General features: G+C 33.2%; 1 protein-coding gene and 1 non-coding gene across 2 annotated transcripts in view; both read left to right on the forward strand.

Moving 5' to 3' along the window:
- The first annotated feature begins 261 nt into the window (after positions 1-261).
- On the forward strand, positions 262-334 carry Trnaf-gaa (transfer RNA phenylalanine (anticodon GAA)). Its single transcript has one exon. It is a non-coding gene; the product is annotated as a tRNA-Phe (tRNA).
- Positions 335-799: 465 nt separating this feature from the next.
- Positions 800-20,987, forward strand: part of LOC114326498 (peroxisomal acyl-coenzyme A oxidase 3) — a 138,259-nt gene continuing 118,071 nt past the window's right edge. Inside the window, exon 1 of the mRNA XM_050643439.1 lies at positions 800-818. The gene's annotated coding sequence lies outside the window, so the exon portion shown is untranslated. The remainder of the gene's footprint in view (positions 819-20,987) is intronic.

Below are 20,987 nucleotides of genomic sequence, written 5' to 3' on the forward strand. Positions count from 1 at the left end.
CAAACGAAATTTTGTTTAGATCTGTTATGCAATAATGATTGCCTAACCTACAGAGCATATGATATTAATTAAACAACATTAGCGTTTATATTAATAAAAGATTCCACTGAAATCAAGCATAATATAGGTAATTTAATATTTTAACGTATTAATAATTATCTTTTACATGAATATTTAATGAGATATAAATATTTGAAAAGTACAATTAAAATAAAAACCACTACTTTCTTTTTTTATCACGGTAACTTCAATTTATCATCAGCCGAAATAGCTCAGTTGGGAGAGCGTTAGACTGAAGATCTAAAGGTCCCTGGTTCGATCCCGGGTTTCGGCAGTCTTTTTAAATTTTTTATTTTTTTTATAAAATTTATTTATATAGTTCCAAAATTTTATTAGTATTATTTTGTTTTCTCTTATTTACACCTATTTCATTAATTTAGCAAAAATTTTAAAGGCAACAAATCTGTATAGACGTCCTAATACGTCTCTGTACGAAAACAACCTGACCCTTAAAAAGTCACCACGACATGGCTCCGCACCACACCCATACAATAGGGGGTGAAAAGTGACCTAATTTTCAATATTGGGGTTAATATTGTTCAGTTGGAATATATTCTTATGGGCGTAAACTGTCAGTGAATTCATTTGATACATAAATCATCAGAAACGCGATAAAAATGTTATTTTTACGTTAAAACAAATTATTTTGGTATTATGTGAGACTTTTCTAGATACGAAGTTAATTAAATTGTGTCACACGGTGCTAGAGTGTAACAACATTTGCAAGAGAATTACATTGATGATGGTATTTAATTACAGTAAGTATCAACAATCCAGTCTTGTAATTTAAGACCATATATAAATTCCAAGCCTTATCTATGATTCCAAGATAGAATTTGAAATACCACATCATAACCTTAATATAGGCCATTCCATAAAGAGAAGTGAAGACATAATGTGGTGTTGCCAGTGTCAGCTGAATCTAAATTAAAATTGTTAGTAATTCTTAGATCTATTTCTTATAAATAAATATTTTTTTAATTGGACAATTTCCATAAGAGTCTATTTTGTTCTCGAATTACTTCAGTATAAGCATACTTGTATCAATAAACACGATAAGCCCTAGTCGCCAACCTTGTGCTTAATTTTTTATTTAACAAAAACTGAACAAAAACCGAAAATTTTTGCCTTTTGCGCCCATATTTTCGCATATACCTCGAGAGATATTGCTTTAACAAAAAAATTATACAAGGTAGAAGTTTAATTTTTCAAAAAACTAAGTTTTCAATCTAATAACACATAAAATAACATCCAAAAATGTTATTCTACATCCCACCAGACTGAAAACAATGGGAACCTTCTCTGGTAACACCTCCGAGGCTTCTACAATTTGCAAGCCAAAACGGATGCTGAGACTAACGAAGATGAGGGAATTTTACAATTTATAATTCACGTCCCATCTGCTCAGCACGGTAAAGTTCCAACAAGAATGGTTCCCTTCGTCTTCGTACTACAATCGGAGTAAACATGTAAATCAAAAATGAATAATTTTCAATTTCGTTGCAACGCGAAACTACACATGCTGCACTCTCTGATTGGACTGGAATAATGATGCGGCTGTAGTTTCGTGTTGCAACGAAATTGAAAATGGTTATTCATTTTGAATTTAATTTTTCAATTTTACATAATATTTGACTGGATAGAAATGGAAAATTTAATGTTTATTGTTTAAAAAATAGCAATAAATGGGAAAAAAGTGCAAAAAATGGAGTTTCTCCTTTAAATTTTTTCGACCTCTTTTACATAACTTACAGCCTTGTGCTAAAATTTGTTAGGATCAGTTTAACAGTTTCTGCATAATAATTTTGCAATACAGGGTCTGCAAAAAAGTTGTAAATTTTCAAAATTATGCTGGGCCCAAAATAAGCATTTCAAAATAGTCGAAAATTGTTTATGTACAGTGGGTGACCAAATTATTTGGAACACTAGAATTTTATTAATTTTTTGAATTTTTTAGCTTGCATTTATTTTTTGTATAAGAGAGTGAAGTATTAGGGTCACAAACCAATGAGTTTTGATAGCAAAACCATTTTTTTTTGCAAAAAAAAATAGTGATGCCACCCTTTGCTGCAGTTACAGCGTTTACGCCTCATATCATGTTCTGAATACAAGCTTTTGCGATATTCTTTAAGTTTGGGTTATATGATGCCATTCTTTAATAAGGATATAGCGATACGCTTTAATTACTATTTTTGCTAATTTTAATTTTAATATTTTTTCTCAAAAACAAAACAACGTTAGTCATTCGAACTGCATATTCAAATACGAAGGTTAAGAAAGACATGGCCTTACCCTGTGACATCTGTTGTTCGTCTATGCGGGCAACAAACTGCACCCTCATTAATTAAGTATTTTATCAGACAATTATTGTGTCAACAACTCACCTAATGCATTCGTTCAGTAGACGCCAGACCATAGTGATTTATTTGATCATCTGGTCAGGGGAAAAAAAGGAACACAAAACATTATTGTTTTGTGGTTTCTTTCCTCAGTCACTACGCAGCATGCGAACCATTCACACACCCTCTCGACACTCTCGACCCTCTCCGAGAGACCTAAACGAACACATTTTCGTTACAACAATAAAATTACCGTTTGTTTTATTATATTCATTTTTTTAATTAAATTCCGACAACTCACCCATCGGAATATTGGTGACCCCGACGTGATACAATCAAAAGCAGCTTAGAAAACCCATATCACGGGCCTTTTCCAGTTGTTAAGCGAGGTGACAAGACTTTTGTCGTCCGGGTAAATGGAAAGGAATCAACAATTTCCATAGACAGATTGAAACCAGCTTACGAACTTCACGACTCTACCCATCACGAAACAAAAGAAATGACCAGCAAAACAAACAACAACAGACCGGGGAGAACAGCAAGATTTATTGGAAGCTACCAAGAAAGTGTTAGTTCACAGTGTATTAAGTGACTTTTCTTTCTCCTCGTATAAACTTTGTATTGTTTTTTTTCCTATTTTCAATTTTCATTATATGTAATTTGTATATATTATATATTATCTATCGTTTTAGTCTCTCAGAGGGGGGTGTATAGCGATACGCTTTAATTACTATTTTTGCTAATTTTAATTTTAATATTTTTTCTCAAAAACAAAACAACGGTAGTCATTCGAACTGCATATTCAAATACGAAGGTTAAGAAAGACATGGCCTTACCCTGTGACATCTGTTGTTCGTCTATGCGGGCAACAAACTGCACCCTCATTCATTAAGTATTTTATCAGACAATTATTGTGTCAACAACTCACCTAATGCATTCGTTCAGTAGACGCCAGATCATAGTGATTTATTTGATCATCTGGTCAGGGGAAAAAAAGGAACACAAAACATTATTGTTTTGTGGTTTCTTTCCTCAGTCACTACGTAGCATGCGAACCAGTCACACACCCTCTCGACACTCTCGACCCTCTCCGAGAGACCTAAACGAACACATTTTCGTTACAACAATAAAATTACCGTTTGTTTTATTTTTATTATATTCATTTTTTAATTAAATTCCGACAACTCACCCATCGGAATATTGGTGACCCCGACGTGATACAATCAAAAGCAGCTTAGAAAACCCATATCACGGGCCTTTTCCAGTTGTTAAGCGAGGTGACAAGACTTTTGTCGTCCGGGTAAATGGAAAGGAATCAACAATTTCCATAGACAGATTGAAACCAGCTTACGAACTTCACGACTCTACCCATCACGAAACAAAAGAAATGACCAGCAAAACAAACAACAACAGACCGGGGAGAACAGCAAGATTTAGCGGAAGCTACCAAGAAAGTGTTAGTTCACAGTGTATTAAGTGACTTTTTCTTTCTCCTCGTATAAACTTTGTATTGTTTTTTTTCCTATTTTCAATTTTCAATATATGTAATTTGTATATATTATATATTATCTATCGTTTTAGTCTCTCAGAGGGGGGTGTATAGCGATACGCTTTAATTACTATTTTTGCTAATTTTAATTTTAATATTTTTTCTCAAAAACAAAACAACGTTAGTCATTCGAACTGCATATTCAAATACGAAGGTTAAGAAAGACATGGCCTTACCCTGTGACATATGTTGTTCGTCTATGCGGGCAACAAACTGCACTCTCATTAATTAAGTATTTTATCAGACAATTATTGTGTCAACAACTCACCTAATGCATTCGTTCAGTAGACGCCAGATCATAGTGATTTATTTGATCATCTGGTCAGGGGAAAAAAAGGAACACAAAACATTAGTGTTTCTTTAAACATTATTGGTTTCTTTCCTCAGTCACTACGTAGCATGCGAACCAGTCACACACCCTCTCGACACTCTCGAGCCTCTCCGAGAGACCTAAACTAACACATTTTCGTTACAACAATAAAATTACCGTTTGTTTTATTATATTCATTTTTTTAATTAAATTCCGACAACTCACCCATCGGAATAAGGACTTCAAATCAACTCGTGATAACAATTTTTGTTACTCCCACAGAAAAAAGAAAACGAGAAAGACCAGCAATCACATGGATAAAGGGCATCTCCAAATCGATGTAGGAAATAAATTTAAGAGAAGAAGACTGTCACAATAGAAATGAGTGGCTATTAGGCCCTGGGCAAATTGAACCTAACCGAGACACAACCTGCGCCGGCGGGACGGGTGACCCGTTGCATTTATTTTTCTACCGCACCGCATATTGAACCCAACCTGACCCAACCGTTGGCTGTCGCTATGGCAAATAGAGACAGGCAAAATCAGTGCGGACGTGTAACGGTTACTTTTGATACCGGTTTCCAGTGGTACTGAGTACATATACTGATCACAAAATACTGATGTATTGTACTGAATTAAGTAGGCAACTTTAAATCGGTATTTCCATACTTGTAACTCGTAACGTTTTAAATATCTTAATATTTTAGAGTATTTATTTTCTGCACATAATACCTACATATTTAAAAAATAATCTCAGTTATTTAATAATCCCTCCGCTACTGATCGGTCATAAAAAATAACACTATCTGCATATTTCGTTGTTAATTTTTAAGCATAAACAAAAATGTAATATGCAGACAAGTTGAATTTGAGTGTAATACGATATTTTTATCGATCACGGTTTTAAGTATTAACATGAATCATTTTTCATTGATACTCTGTGGATTTAAGGATTGATCCGATAATCAATTTGGCTTTATGCAGGGCAGATCAACAACAGATGCAATTTTCATTGTAAGGCAACTGATGGAAAAATACAGGAATAAAGAGACCAACGCTCATATGGTATTCATTGATCTTGAGAAAGCATATGATAGAGTTCCTCGAGAGATTCTGTGGTGGGCACTCAATAAGAAAGTTGTCCCTGGTGAATATGTAAAGATTGTGAGAGATATGTATGAGGGAGTAACGACTAGTGTTAGGACAGGAGAGACTGATAAATTTCAGGTGAAAGTAGGATTGCACCAAGGCTCGGTGCTTAGTCCTTATTTATTCTCATTAGTTTTGGACCAGATAACAGCGAAACTACAGGGTAGTATTCCATGGTGCCTAATGTATGCTGATGATGTAGTGTTAATAGGAAATAGTGAAAGAGACTTAGAAAAAAACTGGAACAGTGGAGACAAGCTCTGGAGGAAAAAGGTTTAAAACTTAGTAGGACAAAAACAGAGTATTTGGAATGTTCATTTAAAGATGGAGTTACTACAAATAAAATGGTATCTTTGGATGGTGAAATGATTGTGAAAAGCAATAGTTTGAAGTACCTAGGATCGGTATTACAGAGTAATGGAGAAATAGATGGAGATGCATGCAGTAGAATTAGGGCTGGATGGATGAAGTGGAAAGAAGCGAGTGGTGTGTTGTGTGACAGAAAAATTCCAATGAAGCTAAAGAGAAAATTCTATAAAACAGCCATACGACCGGCTATGATGCACGGAACTGAATGTTGGGCAGTGAAAAAGAAAGAGGAACAACGAATGCATGTGGCGGAAATGAGAATGCTTAGATGGACGAGTGGAGTGACAAAGAAGGATAAAATTAGAAATGAGTATATTAGGAGAAGTCTGGGTGTGGCACCAATTGATGCCAAAATGAGAGAGCATAGGTTAAGATGGTTTGGTCATGTTCAACGTCGAGACGTTAATCACCCAATACGAAGAATAGCTGAAGTGCAGGTTCCTGGAAGGAGTAGGAGAGGAAGACCAAAGAAGAGCTGGGGGGAGACGATAAGGCAGGACATGTTTGTAAAGGGGATTAACATTGCTATGACCCAAGATAGAGTTGTGTGGAGAAGTGCAATTAGGGAAGCCGACCTCGCATAGGGATAAGGCAAAGAGAATGATGATGACTCTGTGGATTTAAGGAATAATTATACAGTAGAGCGTCGATAATCCGAACTAATTTTTACAGGGGTAGTTCGGATTATCAAATTGTTCGGATTATCAAACATATGTTCAAAATACATACAAAGCTCATAGCTCATAAACATAGTACATATTATTATGTACCCACATACGTTTTAGTTACAAGGAATAAAATACCTGCATAATAAACAAATATATTGTATGTACTTCTGCATAAACAAAACAAAAATCCGCGGTCATATTTTGCCCATATTGTCATATTAAATCCAAAAATTCGGTCCGTGATAATATTTTTTAATTTTATAATTTTTTTGCGTTCGGATTAGCCATCTTTCGGATTACTAGGGTTCGGATTATCGACGCTCTGCTGTATAACATTTTTATACCTATAGAAAGTGGATTATGCCATCATTATTTATGACACCCTTGGTCACAAAGTTATCAGAATTTAATGACAAAGACAAAGCAGTTTTCAGTCGGGGTTTTGACTATGCTAACATTTTTATTTATCACAATAAATTGTACTTGGGTACCATCCGTATTCATTTTATTTCCTATTTTCTCCCATACGTCGTCTTTCCTCGGGTATATCCCGAACGAGTTCAATTAGCTTCAATACGTCCATATCGCAAACAAAAACAAGTAAAAATAAACATCCGACAAGTCACGCCTCCCACGACCCAAGAAAACTGTACGCCGATGACAAACGTTCCCACCAAGTGAGACCTGCGAGCGCAAGCACTTTAGTATATATAAAAGCGGTATTAGACAAAGCGGTTTAGTATATATAAAAATACAAAATATGTGTAGTGTCCCTAATAATTTGGCCACCCACTGTATATAAAGAAAAGTTTAAACTTTCAAACGCCATTTGAAAAATTGAAATCATTCAACTAGGAGAGTCGATGGAGTTTTTAAAAGTTATGGTAGTGGTGGTAGCCCCTCCGCGCGCCTAGCAATAAGTGAATCGGCGAGTACAAAAACAACTCCTAGGGATACCCCCTCCACCATAACTTTCCCTAGGCTCTCCTAGTTGACCGATTTCAGTTATTCAAAGTAGTTTTTGAAGTTTGAGAGCCTGTCTTTATATGAAACAAAAATTTTCGACTACCCACTTAAAATGATTCTTTTGGGAACAGCATAATATCCTAGGTGGTATATGAACGCTGTATGCTATATTTTAGGGGTTCAAAAAATTTAAAGAAAAAACTCCATGTTTTGTATTTTTTTCCCAATTATTGCTATTTTTCAAACAACAAACATTAAATTTTCAATTTCTAGCTAGTCAAATATTAAATTAAAAAATGAAACTTTTTCTCTATAACTTTTTTGTAGGAGCAACATCCCTCGAATTATAGGCGAATATAGCAAAAATTTTCGATTTTTTTCAGATTTTTTTTGAAAAATTTTTGGAGCATAATTTTTATGCTATCAACTTCTTCTGGAGCTCATTTGATAGGTATTTTTGAATATTTAGACAAGTGTTTAATAATATGTTACAAAATGCATTGTTATCCTATTATTTAAGCATGAATAATTATAGGCCTTGGGCCCGCATATACAATTATTATTTATGACCACACCGTTGAAACTTTTTGTACTTGTTATTTTTGTGGAGTCGGACAAATTTTGAGCTTGGCGCATTATGGTAGTGGGGCGTTTTTCTGTCAAGCGGTGACGAAGTTGTCAATTTTATGCAAGAAAAAAATTTATTACCACATTGGTCATTCTATTTTAATCAATGGATTTTATCATATAAACAACGAAAACAATTTTGTCGGACAAAAATATTGGGGCATATGACGCGTCGGACACGCTAAATATGTCAAATTTATGAAAATAATAAATTTATTACCACATCGATAATTTTAACGGTATCTATCATAAAACCTTTTTACAATAATGTGGTAACCTTGTCGGACAATTTTCACGGGGCATATGCGCAGTCGGACGCGCCGAAGATGTCAATTTCCTGAAAATTTTTTATTTATTACCACAGATGTCATTTTTATTTTGTACTGTTCTTTTACATGTGTAATGCATATTGGATCACTTGTCGGACAAAAATAATGGGGCGTTTTGGTACAATTAAAAGAAAAAGTAATTTTTATGCATACAGGGTGTTTGGTAAAGAATGGGCCATAGCTTAACCTCAGGTTCCTGAGGTTAAAATAGGCCGATTTAAGCTAACTTACCTTAGTACAAAGTTTATAATAGCCGAGATACAGGGTGTCAAAGTTAAACTTTTTTTTTATTTATTATTGAATATTTCCTGATAGGTATGAGATAACAACATGAAATTTTATATCTGGGGGTTTCTTGAGTCGAGAAATCTAAATTTCTTACCAAAAATTATGCATTACCCAGAGGGCGCCACATATGCCTTTCAGCACTCATTTATTACGTTCAATTTTTTTTATCCCTCACTCTGTATAATTTTGACATTAAAATTTTTATTTTCCTATTAGTTTTACTTAAAAAAGGTATACTTCTTTCATCTTCCTAAACTCAACCGTTTTCGAGATAAACGCATTTTAAATATGCGATACACCATCATTTTTAGCATAATATCATTGTAGTTACACCCAAAAAATAACTTAAAATTTATGAAAATAATAAATTTATTACCACATGGATAATTTTAACGGTATCTACCATAAAACCTTTTTTCAATAATGTGGTAACCTTGTCGGACAATTTTCACGGGGCATATGCGCAGTCGGACGCGCCGAAGATGTCAATTTCCTGAAAATTTTTTATTTATTACCACAGATGTTATTTTTATTTTGTACTGTTTTTTTACATGTGTAATGTATATTGGATCACTTGTCGGACAAAAATAATGGGGCGTTTTGGTACAATTTAAAAAAAAATAATTTTTACACATTTTTGACTTCATATTAAATTACGTATTTTTCGGCTCATATTACCCGTATGCGCGCCAATGGTGAATATTAAATTCATTAAATGGTGAATATAAATATTAGATTTTTTGATTTAGAATATAACTACTTATAACCTGATACTTGTGTCGGAAATTTTTTTTAATTGGAAAAAAAAACTACAGAACGATGTTTGTCGTTGTTCAAGGAGTATGTAAGCAAATATCAGATCACAATTTTTCTAAAATTCTCCCTCCTGTCGGAAAAATTTTTAAGAAAATTTTGGGTACAGCTCTACTTCATACCCTTTTAAATGTTTTACTTAGCGTGTGTACCAATTTTGAGCTAAATCGATTCAAAAATAACCGAGAAAACTCTTTTAAAATTTTTTGATATTACTTTCTCGTCGATAGCCTAAAAGAATTAAGTTTTCTGTTCGTTTGCCCCAAGATTTTTGTCAAACAATTACATTTTTTGTTTAAGAATATAATTACTTGTAACTTACTACCTTTGTCGGAAAAATGGTTGTAAAGATAAGGGATACACGAATCCAGCATAATTTAAAAGTATAGTTTATCAATAAAAATTAAATTTTTTGTCCGACTTTGGATTTGCCCCAATATTTTTGTCGGACACTTAGATTTTTTGATTTGGAATATAACTACTTATAACCTGATACTTGTGTCGGAAATTTTTTTTTATTTCGAGAAAAAAAAAAACTACAGAACGATATTTGTCGTTGTTCAAGGAGTATGTACGCAAATATCACATCAAAATTTTTCTAAAATTTTCCCTCTTGTCCGAAATTTTTTTGGGAAAATTTTGGGTACAGCTCTACGTCATACCCTTTTAAATGTTTTACTTAGTGTGTGTATTAATTTTCAGCTAAATCGATTCAAAAATAACCGAGAAAAACTGTTTTAAAATATTTTTGGATAATACCTCCTCGTCCATAGCCTAAAAGAATTAAGTTTCCTGTTCGTTTGCCCCAACATTTTTGTCAGACAATTAAATTTTTTGTTTAAGAGTATAATTACTTGTATCCTACTACTTTTGTCGGAAAAATGGTTGTAAAGATAAGGGATGCACGAACCCAGAATAGTTTAAAAGTATAGTTTATTAATAAAAATTAAATTTTTTGTCCGACTTTGGATGTGCCCCACTATTTATGTCGGGAACTTAGATTTTTTGATTTGGAATATAACTACTTATAACCTGATACATGTGCTGAAATTTTTTTTTAATTCGATAAAAAAATACAGAACGATGTTTGTCGTTGTTCAAGGAGTATATAAGCAAATATCAGATCACAATTTTTCTAAAATTTTCCCACTTGTCGGAAAATTTTTTAAGAAAATTTTGGGCACAGATCTACGTCATACCCTTTTAAACATTTTACTTAGTGTGTGTACCAATTTTGAGCTAAATCGATTCAAAAATAACCGAGAAAACTCTTTTAAAATTTTTTGATATTACTTTCTCGTCGATAGCCTAAAAGAATTAAGTTTTCTGTTCGTTTGCCCCAAGATTTTTGTCAAACAATTACATTTTTTGTTTAAGAATATAATTACTTGTAACTTATTACCTTTGTCGGAAAAATGGTTGTAAAGATAAGGGATACACGAACCCAGCATAATTTAAAAGTATAGTTTATCAATAAAAATTAAATTTTTTGTCTGACTTTGGCTTTGCCCCAATATTTTTGTCGGACACTTAGATTTTTTTATTTGGAATATAACTACTTATAACCTGCTACATGTGCTGAATTTTTTTTTTAATTTGAGAAAAAAATACAGAACGATGTTTGTCGTTGTTCAAGGAGTATGTACACAAATTATCAGATCACAATTTTTCTAAAATTTTCCCTCTTGTCGGAAAATTTTTTAAGAAAATTTTGGGTTCCGATCTACGTCATACCCTTTAAATGCTTTACTTAGCGTGTGTACCAATTTTCAGCTAAATCGATTCAAAAGTAACCGAGAAACACTCTTTTAAATTTTTTTTTTTGATACCTCCTCGTCGATAGCCTAAAAAAATTAAGTTTTCTGTTCGTTTGCCCCAACATTTTTGTCAGACAATTACATTTTTTGTTTAAGAATATAATTACTTGTAACCTACTACTTTTGTCGGAAAAATGGTTGTAAAGATAAGGGATGCACGAACCCAGCATTATTTGAAAGTATACTTTACTAATAAAAATTAAATTTTTTGTCCGACTGTCGAGTTGCCCCAATATTTTTGTCCGACACTTTGATTTTTTTATTAAGAATATAATTACTTATAACCTACTAATGTTGTCGGAAAAATGGTTTTAAAGGTAAGGGTTGCACGAACCCAGTATTTTTTAAAAGACAGTTTATTAATAAAAATTAAATTTTTTATCCGACTTTGGATTTGACCCAATATTTTTGTCGGACACTTAGATTTTTTTATTTAGAATATAACTACTTATAACCTGATACTTGTGTCGGAAATTTTTTTTAATTGGAAAAAAAACTACAGAACGATGTTTGTCGTTGTTCAAGGAGTATGTACGCAAATATCAGATCACAATTTTTTTTAAATTTTCCCTCTTGTCCGAAATTTTTTTGGGAAAATTTTGGGTACAGCTCTACGTCATACCCTTTTAAATGTTTTACTTAGTGTGTGTACCAATATTCAGCTAAATCGATTCAAAAATAACCGAGAAAAACTGTTTTAAAATTTTTTTTTGATAATACCTCCTCGTCGATAGCCTAAAAGAATTAAGTTTTCTGTTCGTTTGCCCCAACATTTTTGTCAGACAATTACATTTTCTGTTTAAGAATAAAATTACTTGTAACCTACTACTTTTGTCGGAAAAATGGTTGTAAAGATAAGGGATGCACGAACCCAGCATAATTTGAAAGTATACTTTACTAATAAAAATTAAATTTTTTGTCCGACTGTCGAGTTGCTCCAATATTTTTGTCCGACACTTTGATTTTTTGATTAAGAATATAATTACTTATAACCTACTAATGTTGTCGGAAAAATGGTTTTAAAGGTAAGGGTTGCACGAACCCAGTATTGTTTAAAAGACAGTTTATTAATAAAAATTAAATTTTTTGTCCGACTTTGGATTTGACCCAATATTTTTGTCGGACACTTAGATTTTTTGATTTAGAATATAACTACTTATAACCTGATACTTGTGTCGGAAATTTTTTTTAATTGGAAAAAAAAAACTACAGAACCATGTTTGTCGTTGTTCAAGGAGTATGTACGCAAATATCAGATCACAATTTTTCTAAAATTTTCCCTCTTGTCCGAAATTTTTTTGGGAAAATTTTGGGTACAGCTCTACGTCATACCCTTTTAAATGTTTTACTTAGTGTGTGTACCAATATTCAGCTAAATCGATTCAAAAATAACCGAGAAAAACTGTTTTAAAATATTTTTGGATAATACCTCCTCGTCCATAGCCTAAAAGAATTAAGTTTCCTGTTCGTTTGCCCCAACATTTTTGTCAGACAATTACATTTTTTGTTTAAGAGTATGATTACTTTTATCCTACTACTTTTGTCGGAAAAATGGTTGTAAAGATAAGGGATGCACGAACCCAGAATAGTTTAAAAGTATAGTTTATTAATAAAAATTAAATTTTTTGTCCGACTTTGGATGTGCCCCACTATTTATGTCGGGCACTTAGATTTTTTGATTTGGAATATAACTACTTATAACCTGATACATGTGCTGAAAATTTTTTTTTTAATTCGAGAAAAAATACAGAACGATGTTTGTCGTTGTTCAAGGAGTATGTACACAAATTATCAGATCACAATTTTTCTAAAATTTTCCCTCTTGTCGGAAAATTTTTTAAGAAAATTTTGGGTTCCGATCTACGTCATACCCTTTTAAATGCTTTACTTAGTGTGTGTACCAATTTTCAGCTAAATCGATTCAAAAGTAACCGAGAAACACTGTTTTAAAATTTTTTTTTGATAATACCTCCTCGTCGATAGCCTAAAAGAATTAAGTTTTCTGTTCGTTTGCCCCAACATTTTTGTCAGACAATTATATTTTTTGTTTAAGAATATAATTACTTATAACCTACTACTTTTGTCGGAAAAATGGTTGTAAAGATAAGGGATACACGAACCCAGCATAATTTGAAAGTATACTTTACTAATAAAAATTAAATTTTTTGTCCGACTGTCGAGTTGCCCCAATATTTTTGTCCGACACTTTGATTTTTTGATTAAGAATATAATTACTTATAACCTACTAATGTTGTCGGAAAAATGGTTGTAAATAAAAAAATTTCAGGAAATTGACATCTTCGGCGCGTCCGACTGCGCATATGCCCCGTGAAAATTGTCCGACAAGGTTACCACATTATTGTAAAAATGTTTTATGGTAGATTCTGTTAAAATTAGCCATGTGGTAATAAATTTATTATTTTCATAAATTTGACATATTTAGCGTGTCCGACGCGTCATATGCCCCAATATTTTTGTCCGACAAAATTGTTTTCGTTGTTTATATGATAAAATCCATTGATTAAAATAGAATGACCAATGTGGTAATAAATTTTTTTCTTGCATAAAATTGACAACTTCGTCACCGCTTGACAGACAAACGCCCCACTACCATAATGCGCCAAGCTCAAAATTTGTCCGACTCCACCCAAATAACAAGTACAAAAAGTTTCAACGGTGTGGTCATAAATAATAATTGTATATGCGGGCCCAAGGCCTATTAGATTTGAGTACTCGCCGAAAAAAAATATAAGTAAATTAAATTGCCTATAACTCTCTTTGAATTAACACTAAAAGGTTTCTCAAGTAAGGAATTTATTGCTTTTTTATCAGCTTCAATTTTGGCAATGACAACTTTTTTGTTAAAACATATAATAGTTTGTGTGTTACTGATGAGTTTTGACGAAAAATTAAAATCTTTAATAACTCAAAAAGTATTGATTTATTTTAATCATTTTAAATAACAAAATGTTGTTTAGAATTTTTCTCTCTATCGATTTTTGGGATTATTTTTAATAAAATAATTTTTACCCACCCCCAGGGTAAAAACGCACGTTTGCACCATGTCACTTTTTTCCCTTGAGGTAGCCTCTAAGCACTCACCAATACTCATGAAAATCGATGGAGGTTCCAAAATCGGATGTAATAACTCATATCCACCTTCAGTGACTGCGATATACATATCTACTATTGACTTAAATACATGTCCCTATGTAATTCATATTGTATTTAACCCTAGGATGCATACGCAAATTTTTCTACGTTATGGCATAACATGAGTCTCGCAGACTCGCTTTGTAAATAAAGTACTAAAATATATATTTTCTTTAGTTGTTGTCAAATATTTATTTAATATTTCTTTATTTATAATAATATAAGCATAAACAAATAATAAATACCTGGTAAGGAACTACTCAATACAATTCTTGCATATTAAAACACTGTGTTCTTTGCAAATTGGACACTTACACTTCTAACAAATTTGTGTGCTCATTCTTGCAATGTGTGAAGGGCACTCGGAACATCTCCTTTTCTTTCTATGAGCCAAATCTATCCCTAAATTTTCTTGAGGAAACTCGATAAAATTACCCATATGTCTTCGGATTGTGTTTGTAAGTTAGGGGTTTCTAGCCCTTCTTTTCATAAATGGTAAAACTAACTCATTTACTAAATCTTTGAGAAAGTATCGTCTTTTATTTCTTTTTCCTTCAGCAAATTTTTTATTTTGATTTGTATAAAGGAGAAACGCGTTAAGAGCTGCTACATCCATAATATTGTACCAAACGACAAGAGGCCAACGTCTAGGTTGACGCTTTACCGTGTAGTTACCGATCATCTGGTCCATTTTATCAACCCCACCTTTTGTTTGGTTGTAAAATTTGATAATTTCGGGCTTCTTTACTTGACTCTCAATATCTACAGATTGATCGTGGTGCGTTGAACTAGGAAGAATGACAGCTTTATTTTCTTTGGCACGTAACTTAGCAAAGTCAAATTATCATTGAATCCAAAATAGAGGAAAAAACGCATCTTTCTTTTTAAGCTTGAAATTCGTAGGGGATCTCCTTATTTTTTCGTAATGTCCCAACACAAGTTATTCCTTACAGTAAATGCTGTGCTAAAGGGATGCTAGTAAAATAGCTGTCAATTGTCAAGTTGCGACCAGAATTTTTTATGGAAGCGTTCAAGGACCTTACAACATTTTCCCCTACATTTTGTTGAATATTTTCACCAGGTTGACGACCTAAGTATATCTGCCCATCAACTGCATATCCTGTTTCACTTTCACAAAGCCAAAAAATTTAATGCCGTATTTTGCAGGTTTCGATGGCATGTATTGAATAAAATTACAACGACCTCTAAATGCAAGTAACTGTTCGTCAATGGTTACATCCAATTCTGTTACCATAACTGTTCGGCACTGTTTCACAAACAACTCCCATACATACCGGACATAAGTAAATTTGTCAGTTTCCAACCTAGTTGAACGTGTTCGTCGGTCGTCAAATCATATGAATCGTCTTATATTTTCAAAACGATTTACTGCCATTGTAGCTTTATACAGCGGATTTGATGATTTATCTAAGAACAACTCTCTGACAGGCGTATCCCAGTTCTTCTCGACACCAGCCAGTAACAGCAGGCCAAAAAAGGCGTTCATTTCGTCTTTTTCAATTTTTGGCCATATCTTTCCCTTGGCCTCCAATATTCGGTTGGCTTCTGTATTGGAACATATTATTATTTCTTCAACCATTTCAGCAGTCACAAATTTATCCCAAGCATTTTTCGGAGATAACATTTCGTTTCTTACTTTCGGTCCCGCCGTGAAACGATATAGATTGTAAATTTTTGTTCTTCCTTGCAAAGGAGGCGTGGATCTCCATTCAAAATTGTTTCTGCTAATAAATGATGTACCTGCTGTTTCAATTATTGAATTATTTTGATTCAAGTTCATATCATCACTACTCGAAGAATTTTCGAAATACTCGTCTGAACTATCTTTGTATACTGCAGGCTGCTCGTATTCTTGATCAGCTTCCGATACTTCACTTTCACTAGTTATGAATCGTTGTCACCCTCCTCGTACCTCGTACCACGTACGTAAGATTTCCTCATAACTATTATCGTTGGAGTGAACGGATCTTTTTCTACTCGAGGATGCCATAATGCTGGCCTGAAAATATAGAGTATTTTACTTGAAAGCAAACTTTTTGCATTTGAAAATACAATTTTGTATACTACTTCTGTTTTGATAATCTGTAAAAACAAAAACACAGAAGTCTGTCGCGAAAGAGCACTCGTTATATAACATGATTTTCCTTTTTTGATGAAATGTGTGAATGAATTTTTGTATACTACTTCTGTTTTGATATCTGTAAAAACAAAAACACAGGAGTCTATCGCAAAAGAGCACTCGTTATATAAAATTATTTTTCTAAGTGAGCCCAAAAAATATTTATCAATATTTATTACCAATTTTCTACTACCTCACTTATAAAAATATATTTTACTTTTTTATAAAAATAAAATTGTGGATGAAACTATTGACTAAGTAATCAACTGATCCAAAATTAGTGCACTTACTTGAATAATGATGCGAATAACACAAAATATAAACTATGAAAGGAGACAACGTAATAACGCTAATACTTTGACACTTCAAAACGTGACTAAATTCCTTTTTCTTAGCTTTACAGTTTATTAGGCAATAGATAAATATGCGTAATGGAATAGTACCGAAGGATCGCGGTGATTCACGACAAACCTTTGACCACTAATTCGATAAGAGTCTCCCGGACTCATGGTATGCATTATGGATGTATGAATGAAAATTATTTTTTTTTAGTTTTTTTGTGCATACTATTTAAATTTTTATACACTAACAAACAGTCATACATGTCAAAAACGAATTCCTAAATCGGCAATGATTGGTATGGATTTAATCACATTTTACGAAGATGTAAATTTACGCTCGAGTCTCGTAGACTCATGTTATGCATCCTAGGGTTAAACGTCATTATTTTTCTGAAAAACTTCTGAAAAAAAATCCTTGCTTAAGAGTTGACCATGAACGAATAATAATCTCCCATACTATGGCGAGGTTCCTTCAAGTTGAATAAATGAGGAAGTTGGCAACGCTGTGAGAAGATTTCCTGGTTTAACGGGAAACGGAGCGGAGAAGCAGATGGCAGATGAGTTGAAGGAAGATGCCGATACGTCCTGCATTGTACATAAAGCACGTGACTTACATAAACACGTGCAAATTTTGGGTTATCAGAGAAGGCTTAAAATATTTTACTTCATAATATTTGAAAATCCAGAATCGACTGCAGAACACAAGATATTATAAAATTTTGATGCCTTTAAATAAGGTGACCAACTGTACTCACTTACTGAGTTTTGTATTCTTTTTTCGCAAACCGTACTCTTTTCAAATCCTGTAGGTCTGTAGGTACTCTGAAAGTACAGTGGAACCCCGATAAGTCGGCCCCCGATAACCCGAAAGTCTGGCTAACCCGTACCGATTTTCATCAGACAAACATTTCAACAATAAACATGTACTATCCGTTGCAAGATAATTCGGATGGAATTCTCCAGATTATTTTGTGCTTGATATCGACCCAGTCTCTTAATCTGGGGAATTTCATGCGAATTATCTTGCAAGGGATAGTATGTAATATAATATTTGAGAGATAATGTGTATTTGTGTAATTTGAACTATGTATACGATAGTAAAAATGACTCATGGCACACGGCGGCGGCGGCGGCAGAGCGACGGCCATTGTCTCGGATTTATCGGAAACAACAGGCACCTGTTATTCCTTTATTTATTTCAAACTGTCTTAGCATTGTTTAAAAAGGACTAAAAGACTATTTAAAAAATTCTTTTTTAAACAATGGTCTTAGTTTTCACTGTTCATTAGTTAGTTTTTCACTGAACATCGTTCCGATTGTGACTGTATTGTGTGTAGTACAGTCTTGTATTGTTTGCTTCCGTTTGCTTAGGTTTGTTGTGTTTGCGTGTTTTTAATAATTTAGATTAGATGTGTAGGTACTGTGCATATATATTTTTCATATTATTTCAATTATAACGAAGTTTATCTTTAAGTATACCGTATTTTATTAATTTTTACCATATTCTCCGGCTAACCCGGATTTTCGATAACCCGGATCGGCCGCGGTCCCGATTAATTCGAGTTATCGAGATTGCACTGTACTCATTTATATAATTTTATACTCATTTGTATTTCTAAAACATTTTTTTAGATTATTTTATTTCAATTTTATTAATTAAATATTTAAAACTATTTTGACAGTGATTTGAATTTCACACGCGCATATTGCTTGCCGTTTCCGGCACGCCAGGGTGGCAAAAAGAGTTTCCGTTCATTGTATGTAGTTTATTTGAAGAAATTCGAAGAGTAAATTTATATTTAAATGAACAAAAATTAAAGAAATGGAACGATGAGAAAATAGAACTTGACAAAGATGGGTAGAAATCTTTCGGCATAGGGCTTTTCATTCACAGTCATTTGTTTCGAGCTTCTGTCATGTGTCACATAATATTAATATATCTACGTCGTACGTTATTGGTATGTACCAATGATACAAACCAAAGACGTATGACGTAGATATATTAATATTATGTGACACATGACAGAAGCTCGAAACAAATGACAATCGATGAAAAGCCCTATACGTTATTGGTATATAACCTTAGACAAGGAAAGAGAGAGGACGAGTAATCCTATGACCAAAAGTGAAGCCAAACCGACACCAGAGATTTTGATCATCGACGTATCTTTGGGGTACTGTTATGCATTGAGTATTTAAAATAAAAACATGAAATGTATTTAAAATGAAGAATTTGTGTACGGTAAATGTTTTATTAAGTTGCTCATATTACGTACATATGTTTCAATACATACATATGTTTTTATTACGAATTTTAGATGATGATTTACTTTATTTTTTATGAAATTTTAACCTTCAACGAACACCCACCACTGGCAACCCATTGTTATTTTTGACGTGACCGCCATGTTTTTGGTGACAAACAAACCAAAAACTGGCTTCACTTTTGAAACGTGTGTGTTAAATGAGTGTTACCCGTCCTCTCTTTTTTCCTTGTCTAAGTATATAATAATGATACAAACAAAAGACGTATGGTGTAGATATATTAAAATTATGTGACACATGACAGAAGCTCGAAACAAATGACAATCGATGAAAAGCCCTATTTTAGAGTAGAGCATATCCCACATGAAAATTTAAAAGTTTTAACGGAAATTTCCTTATGTTGTCCAGGTACTAATGCTGCTGTGGAAAGGGCATTTTCACTAGGGAATGATTATTGGAGCAGTGAGAAGTCGCAACTTTCTGTAAAAATGTCTGTAAAACGTTTCTGTAAAAAATGAAAGTTGTTCGGATGTGACTACAATGGGTGGAATGCATAAAACGTAGTACCTGCTAATGCTTCAAGTACGTACTACATTTTTGAAGATTTTACTACACTTACAAAGCATTTGCTTTCCTCCGTAGCATCTGCTACTATTTACCAGATACATAGAAGAATGTACTACGCTTTTGAAGTATTTGCTAGATTTTTAGTAGTACATACTTGCTTCAGTTTAAGTGAAGTTGGTGGATGTACGACTTCGGCGTAGGTATTTTTAAATATAAGGAAGGTAAATATAAAAAAATAGGAAGAAGATGCTTAATTTTTGCGGTCATTCTTTTTTCAAATAAAATTTAATAATTCTCGAGAAGATTAACAAATAACTCGTTCATTTTTATCCTCGCGTAACTCTTTTATCGCTTCGGAATCTGAGTCACTTATTTTTACTCACGTACAATTCTAATAATTTGGTACGTAAAAATGTGAATTCACAAATCACAAACACATGGAAAACTAGTTCCATTACGATTAGTAGGTACTTCTGTTGTGGAGCATGTTGTTCTCAACAAAAGCACCTACTTTTATGTAAAAGAAAATGCTACAAAGTAGATACTATTTGCTGAAGCAATAGCATCTACTACGTTTTATGCATTGCACTCAATAATATTAGACAAACATCCTCAGTTAGCAAAAAAAAATCCACTCCGAAGAAAAATATGGTTTTAAAAGAAAAAGTTTTTATCATTTTTTCTTCTGTTTTTTCACCTATGAAATACTTGCAAAGTGTACTCTTTTTGAACAAAACATAGTTGGTCAACTTACATTAAAATATGAGAAAACAATTTCATATCGTAGAGAAGAAAAATCCTTTACCTATGTAGTACTATTTTCGATAATATTTTGTAAATTCAATGTGTAATAGCTCTTCTAAAGCGTCTTATTGTTCTTTCTACGTTAAGGCTTTATCTTCCTGTCTATTGGGTTGGTATTCATTTGTTTGATGATCGCCCCCTACTCCTCTTTCCCACCTACTTTCACGAACCATACATTAGCCCAGGGGTTCCCAACCGGTGGTACGCGGGAAGAATTCAGGTGATACGCGTCGCTTTTTGTGAAACAAGCGATTACGATGGGCCTTTGTCTGAGGAAGTGCTAGTGCGTCTTTTCACCCGTCTCTTTAAACTAAGGTCAGAAGTTTTAATGCTTTTAACGGAAACAATAATCACATGAACAAGTTGTTCTATGATAAAGAATGGTTGCTGAGATTGGCGTATCTAGCTAAAATTTTTGACAGACTTAACACGC

The sequence above is a fragment of the Diabrotica virgifera genome, chromosome 2 (assembly GCF_917563875.1).
Source record: "Diabrotica virgifera virgifera chromosome 2, PGI_DIABVI_V3a".
Classification (NCBI taxonomy): domain Eukaryota; kingdom Metazoa; phylum Arthropoda; class Insecta; order Coleoptera; family Chrysomelidae; genus Diabrotica; species Diabrotica virgifera.